Source organism: Propithecus coquereli, unplaced genomic scaffold (genome assembly GCF_000956105.1).
Source record: "Propithecus coquereli isolate 6110/MARCELLA unplaced genomic scaffold, Pcoq_1.0 Scaffold30, whole genome shotgun sequence".
Classification (NCBI taxonomy): domain Eukaryota; kingdom Metazoa; phylum Chordata; class Mammalia; order Primates; family Indriidae; genus Propithecus; species Propithecus coquereli.
This window is the reverse complement of record NW_012148619.1, coordinates 7,052,105-7,060,375: the sequence shown is the minus strand read 5'-3', so window position 1 is coordinate 7,060,375 and position 8,271 is coordinate 7,052,105.

The window sequence follows — 8,271 nt, the reverse complement described above, 5'->3', positions numbered from 1 at the left end:
AAGAAATGTTGCATAAAAACAGTGAAAAAGTCATCAAACTAGGTATCTAAGACCTAGGTTTTAGTTCCAGGTGATATAATCCTTCCACACTCTTTTAGCTTCTTCATCTCTAAAAGGAGTGATCCAATGTCCTTTTCAGATCTAAAGTTCTGTTGATTCCACCCAACAAGTAATGGTCATGATTTTCACTGGACCTTATGTCAGGTACAATAATGTACCCCAAAGATGTCCACGTCCTAATTCCCAGAACCTGTGAGAGGGACTTTGCAGATGTGATTAAATTCCGGATCTTGAGATGGGGGATTATCCTGGATTATCCAGATGGGCCCACTGCCATCACAAGGGTCCTTATAAGAGGAAGGAAGGAGGGTCAGAGTCAGAAAAGGAGCTGTGAAGCAGAGGTTGGAGGGATGAATTGCTGGCTTTGAAAATGGAAGAAAGCCGGGAGCCTAGGAAGGTAGGCAGCCCCTAGAAGCTGGAGAAGGCAAAAAGGAGATTCTCCCCTTGAGCCTCCAAAGGAATACAGCCCTGCTGACATTGAGATTCCAGGATTTCTGATTTCCATAACTGTAAGACAATAAATTTGTGTTGTTTCAAGCTGCTAAATTGGTGGTAATTTTTTTAAAGTAGCAATAGGAAACTAATACCTGAATATGCTTCAATACAACTTGTATGCAGATATATCACAAAAAGAAAACTCTGGAAAGATCCTATTATCTTTCTTACATTTGTCAATTTGATATATTCAAAGGAGAAATTTTTTCTGTTGCTAATGATTATGGGGAACAGTGAGAAATACTTCAACTATTCAATCTGACATAATTGTGAGACATTCATGTAAAAGCAAAGTGGAGTAATGAAAATAATAACCATGATAATGAACAAATATTGAGCACTCACTACGTGCTAGGTACCATGACAGGCACATTACATGTGTCATCTTATTTGTGGCATGCTCTCATTTCACTGACACTGTGTCTATCTCTGGCTTCTCACCTGCTCCACAAAAAGCAGCATTCAACACTGGCAGGTGGGAAATCATGGAGTAAGAACGCAAGGTAGAATTAGATAGGATTAGGTAATGTTCTTCAGAAAGAAAACTGAGGTCATTTTTCTTCTGCACTTCAGGGAGAATACTCAAGTTTCCACCATGAAATATGAGGACAGCCCTCTTAGACTCACATGAGACCAGTCAGACACTAGTCTACAATGTACCAGATAACTTCTCTTCCATTGGAGACTCAAACACACACTTTGTAGAGAAGCCATCCCCCATATGCCAAGAGCAGAAACTTCGAAACAAATGCCTATTTTAGATCTGCTTATCTGGGAATTCCTGCGAGAAGAATCATATTATTTTTTAACTGAGGCCCATTATATTACCTTTGAGAGGGGAGGTGGGGGGAGAGGGAGAGAGAACACAGCAATGGACTAAGTGCTTTCTCATTTAATTCAATTACTTAGAAGAACAAAATGCCATAAGTGGAATTCTACTGTTGTTAAAATGATCAATTACTAACTTTCTGCAAGGCCACTCTGTGAAAGAGACAGGTGCTGAAAAACAACCAAAACATAATCAGCTCATGAAAACGCCATATTAGTGACAGCATGAAGAAATCATGGAGACCAAAAAGATAGAACCCCCCCAACTGTAAACACCAATATCTGATTTTAGACCCATCAGCAAAGAAACTATGTCATCGTGTGTCAGAATGTACCTGCTTTTGCTCCATACTAATAAAATGCTTCCCAGCATCTTTCTAAACATGGACTCTAAAATGCCTGTTTCCAATAGGAAACATTGTTACAAAGACAAATTACAAAACACAATTAACACTATTTAAGGAATATCAAAACAAGAGCTCTAAATACATATTTGTAATAATTTAAAACAAAAATATCCACAAGATCAAAATTTATATGTTTCCCCCTAAATAACAGGTTCCCTAAAGCAATCAAATGAGTTCAGCAGACTAAATTAGTTTTCTTCCCCCCACGAATTTTCCACAAGGGTCTGGTATAAAGAAATGCCAAGTCACAATGAATTTAAGATTCCCATGGCACTGGGTATGTACTCTCATTAGCATGTTTCACAATGTACTGTCATTATTTATTCCCATGTCTGTCTCCCTCACAAGACAGTAAGCTCAAAGGTGGGAATGAGTGTCTTCTTGATATATGTGCATCTCCATAACATCAGATATTTGTTGGCTCATTAAGGAATGCCTACAGGTACTCAGTAAGAATTTTTTGAATGATAAATTAATAAATTAATTTCAAAGACTTTGACCTAATTGTACACTGAAACCAACAAAATGTCTCATTGATGTCACTGATATAGCATGGTGTTCTGCATATAGTATAGGCTCTAAATATTGGCTAAAGATAATTAAGGAAGAATAATACCCTATATTAACAGTGTTTTAGAATTTTAAGATCAGCGACACTTATAAAATTATAACCATTTTACAAGACACATAACTGTCCATTATTAGCCCATCTGATATATTTTCTCCCTACTAGAAGAGTCACTGCTAATATGGTTGTAAACTAAATGACAAATGACAATTCTCTTTTACCAATGCTCCAAGACAAACCACCCCAGCCTATCCATACCTGTGCTTGCTACCTCTCCCACTGCTCATTCACCCACCAGCTTAGCCAACTGGTTCAGCAGGGACTCAGTCTGTATTTAGAAGCACAAGTAGAACTGTCTAATTGTTGTATCATTATGACTAAGCTAAAGTATGCTGTGATTAGTTTAGCATGAGATGGAATGAAATAGAATCCCAGGAGCCTCACACAGTCAGTGCAGTCAAAGCAACTATGAGTAGGAGGAAGAAAATGCTATTGGGTAGAAGAGGAAGGTGTTTTTGGGGGCTTAATTAGTTGTTCAGAGAGAAAAGTGTGTGTGTGTGTGTGTGTGTGTGTGTGTATACATGTATGCAAACAGTGTATATGTAAATATATACACATATGTTTGTGTTTATATATATATATATATATATAAAACCTTTACACTGATTGAGTGGTCAAGTACTTTGGGAAAACATTTTAAGAAGATGCATTTGGCTAGAATTCTTTTAGGAAAGCAAACTGAATGATGCTACAAAGATCTTAAGGCAGCTTCTAAAACAGAAATCCCACTGGGACCAGTTCTAGGAACTTTGCCAGGGTATAGGATACAGAACAGGCTCCAACAATATCATTGAGATTTCTGTGTTAGGAAAGCAAAATTTCATAGGCAAGATGGTCAAAGCAGAGCTGAAAAAAGAATTTCTCTTTTGGTGCCCAATTCTTCCCTGGAGGATCTTTGCAGCCAGAGGGAAAGAAAAGGAGAAAAATGTAAATGCAGGTGGAAAATGAAGAAGAAAGAAATTGGGGGCGGGGAGGAGAGAAGGAGATAGGACAGGAAAGAAGATGGCCCCATAGAAGTTAAAACTGGGAATGTACTTGGACATTAGTATTAGATTTAGGAGGCTAAGTCTGAAGATTTATAAGATTTAAACTCACCTTGCTCCTAACTTTAATAGCTATACTAAGGTTGGCAAGAGCAAAATTGATCTTCTGAAATTTGCCTCAGTGGAGAGGCTGATGCTCCCATGGTGAATGCAACTTCCTGCTCAGATACTTGTCACTTTAGAAAAATTAATAAAAGTCTCAAAAAGCTTTTTGAATTGTGAACACAGAAAACCTTTTGCTGAACTCACTTATCAACTTTTGTAGCTGAAATGCCCCTAAATGTCATGTACTGTTTCTTTGAACCAAGGAAGTGCCATGTTGAAGGGCTGCTAGTCTGCTTAGATGTCAACGTACATTTCTACAGAAATCCTCGCCATTGCCACCATCCAAGTGACGAAATGGCCCAGAGAGAAAAAGTGTCCTCTGGGGAAAAAAAATTACACATTCTTGATTAGAAGCAATTTACTTTGGAAAGGAAATCATTAAGAACGCAATTTTATAAAAAATCATAAATAATTTTACTTAAATATATATGGCTTTATAAACTTTTAATCATATATTGGTTTTCTTGTAATGTATAGAGAAACTATATGTTCAAGTAGTATAGTAAATGACCAAATATAAATGTAATTTAGGTTTAAAAACATAAAACAATTAGCAGGTGGTACTAAGAACAAGATTCAGTAAAAACAAAAAATTAAAACAGAATAAACTGATTGTCCATCAGGAGGTAAATGCATGAACAAAATGTGATATATCTATGCATTTCTTTTCAGCAATTAAAAGAAGTGAACTGATAAAACAACATGGGTAGATGAAAAGCATTATGCTGAGTGAAAGCAGCCAGGAACGAGAGAATTCATAGTGCATGATTCTACTTATACGAAATTCTAGAAATGCAAACTCATCTATAGTGATAAAATGAATATTTTCATTGGTTACTAGAGCCAGGCATCAGATGATGGAATAGACTGAAAAGGAAACTTAGGACATGACAGTAGAATTCTGTATGTCGACGGTGGTGGTGGATTCATGGGTATGTACATTTATCAAAATTCGTTGAATTGTATACTTTAAATGGATATTATTTATTGTTATACTTCAATGAAGATAATTTTAAAAGAAGAAATCATAAATAAAAAACAGGGTTTCATTCTTGATATATTTTCCGAGATAAATTAGCAGACATTTAAAAGTCATAACCATAATATAATTAATAAGTTGAATTTGCATGATGGGGCCTGTCTCCCCAGAGCTTCACCTGTCATTTCTGCTACTTCACACCTACTGGGGAAGGAAGAGGATTGAATGTGACTGATCCCCACTGTCAGAAGGGAGGAGACCAACGTACAGAAGAACTCATCAACAGGACAATCATTGCAGATGAATGCACTATCGGCAATAAAGTGTTCCAAGAAAACAATTTCTTGCTCCCCGTTTGCTTTTGGAATGTGATTATTCACACTTTACAGTGCTATGAAGAGACTTATCTAAAGTTCCCATCAACATGGTAAAGGATGCAGAAGAGAAGTCTAAGTCTGGCCAATTGTTGTTGATAAATATTCCATATTCCAAACTCCACCAGATCCCTCAATTCTCATCCCCATCAGCTCTTTCCTGGACATTTTTTTTTTCTCTTGCTTTAGTATTAGCAACCAAATCAATGGGCAAAGATCACACAAGAAATACCCTATAAATATGTCACGTTCCTTTTTAAAAGCTAAATAAACGTTCAAGAAAAAAACAGAAGATGAATTTATAAAGTAACTTTTAACTATCACTATTCTCTCTCATTAAACACAAACTTATACTATTTACACAAAATTCTAGAAGTAGAAAACTCATCTATACTGACAAAATGATCCCCTAGGAATTCCTGAAAATGGAACATTAAATGAAGTCACTCGGGCCAAGGAGTGGATATGCCTATTTTCTTGCAAATAAGTGTTTAGAAAACCATATTTATTCTAATTATTAATCTATATATATATATACTCAGATGCACTAAAAGAACTCTGTTACATTGTGCATATAGAGAAGTGGTTCTGCAAGAAATTTAAGAGATGAAGGTATCCACAGAAAAGGGTTGCCTTTAGTTATCAATGAACTCTAATGTTACCTAAAGCACTGACTTTGCCATCTAATAGCTATTTGGAATGAAAAGGCAATTCTTGGGTATGAAATTTAAACATAACAAAGGAAGCATTCAAAATCTTTTATGGATAGTAACAAAGAATTTAGACTTTTGAGCCATGGGAAAAAGAGACAATTACATACATATTGATACAACCACAGCAATGGAGATAATTAAATAATTATTACATGACTGTAGATAGTGATGAGGACTTTTTAATCAAATGGATTTATCTGTTCCACCAATTACACTTTCCAAACTTCCTGAAAAATTATTTAATAATTTTCTAATAGATAAGATGCATTTGGAAAGACATCTTTATACCATGGGAAGGGGAAAGAACATAATAATTCTCAAGTCATTTCTTCACAGGTACATTAGAAAAAAAATCAGCTTCTTTTTCCCTGAGTATAACACATCTATTATGAACATGGCAAGAGAAGCATCAGGTTTAACATAATTATTACGGACGTCAGCAATTAGCCAATATGAATACTCCAGAATCACCTGTTACCAGATTGATACTGCACTTAATGGATGCCAAATTGAGCACATTTCGATTGGCCTGCAGGGTGTGATATCGCAGTACCAGATGTTTCATAGTCAGCATACTAGAACTGATCTACTGGTTGATGACATTCACATGGTCCACATATAAAAAGATAGATCCAAAATTGGACATGCACTTCCTAATCACATCCCACAGTAGATAAGATTTAAATTCATAAGAGAAAGCAATGTTTTTGGTCAAAATTCAAGGCACAAAGAGGTAGTAGAGATTAATGCAAAGATTTATTTTTTTCAAATAATTGTTTTAAACAACTACTAAAAAGCATGAAGAGTCACATAAAAATATAACAAAAAGATGTAAACACTCTTAATGTGAAATTCTCATCTATGTCTAGCCAGTGGAGCCATAATTTAGCCAATAACTATTCCTAGACTAGGACAGAATACCAAAAGAAATAGTGAATCCTTTATCTTTCAAAACTTATAATTTGCTCAGGAAGGAAAGAAATTTAAAAAGAAAAACCTAATACAAATAAAAATAACTTTTAGATACATTTTATAAAATACTATCTTCATATATACATAATCTAGAGTCCATAAATGTCCCAAGGTTCATAAAGGCAGAAGAGAGTTTGAAAAACAGGCTAAATTAAAATATTTTATCTTTTTCCCATGCATTCTCTCCATGTATTGGGATAGCTATCTCTAAAATAGTTGTTTGGGGGTAGATTCTTCATGAGAAAAAAATATGGCCACAAGCCGTTGTAAACTGAAAAGATGGCCACAAGTATTTCATAGCTTCTCTCATCAAAAAGTGAAATCTATTACTCGACCCCTTGAATCTGGAATTGGCCATGTAATTTGTCTGGCTAATGGAACATTAAGAAACAGGATGCAAACCCAGACGCTTAAAAAGTGCCTGTATCATGTTTACCCTCTCTTGCTGCTTTTGGAACCCACCTGCCATGTGAAGAAGCCAAGGCTATCCCACTGGATGCTGGAGATACACGCTTGGTCACACTATCAATTTCCAGGCGTGTGTTTGAGGCCATTCAGCACTAATGAGCCAGGAGTAGACCTGCCCGCTGACTATAGCCACACGCAGGCGCTCTGGTGATATCAGTAGAGGAACCACCCAGCTGAACCCAGCCCAAATTTACCACTTGGTAAGCTCCATAGCATCAGCTGCTACTAATCAATGCAAATGCATTTTAATATTTACCAACTAACACAGCCATGCCAGTGAACAAAAATCAGCCCCAAACACAACTAACTTTTATTCAAAAATAGAAGCCTTATTCATAACTTAACTGTCTCACTTGGCTAGTTAAAATGTTCTAATTGCTTTCTTTGCATATTTATTTTAAAAACTGAAATTTGACTTCTGGCTTTACTGCCTCTTCATTGAAATAACTGACCCCTAAAACCCCAGAGTTAAGGTTTAAGATACCAAGAACTCTCTCTGACAAGCAAAATAGAGTTAGGAGAAATGTAGTTGGCAAGCTGTCTACAAAATATCGTAAATTGATTCAAATATCTTAAAGGGAAAAAAAACCTCTTGTTTATTTCTACAATGTCTCCCTGGCATAAGAGGTGGCTCCAGGAATAATTGGAAACAGCTGTAATCAAATTGGATCAATTCCCCCAAACCAGCAATCCCAAAGATAAGCAGAAAAAAAAAAAAAAAAACAACACATATGTTATGTTATGGGCTCAGAGTGTAGAATAAGCAGAGTTTTTAAAAGATTCCAGAAATCCTTTCAGAAGCTACAGATAAAAGGAGCCAAAAATATGCTTTTATAATAACTGTGATGGGAAAGAAAAAAAAATGATTATCTGCTCTTTCCCTCCAGCCTTTTTTCATTAAAATGTTGAACCCAGGAAGCTAGTCAGGCAGAGACTATTCTTCCAGAACAGAAATTATTATTCCCAGGAATAACCTGTATTCTTTCCAGCGACAACTCCAAAAAGAATATAACATTTTTTTCCTCTGTAAAACCCGGTAGTCTATGCAGCTCAATTCTCTTACTAGGAGGCAGTCAGGTATGCTTTATCTGAACAGCTGTAAGCTCTCTTTCTAAGAGATCTTCCAGTTCCAAGTAGGTGAGAAGGAAGAAGTGAGCAGAGGGTTTCCCCATTGTTATCTGTCCCTCAGGGTTGAAACA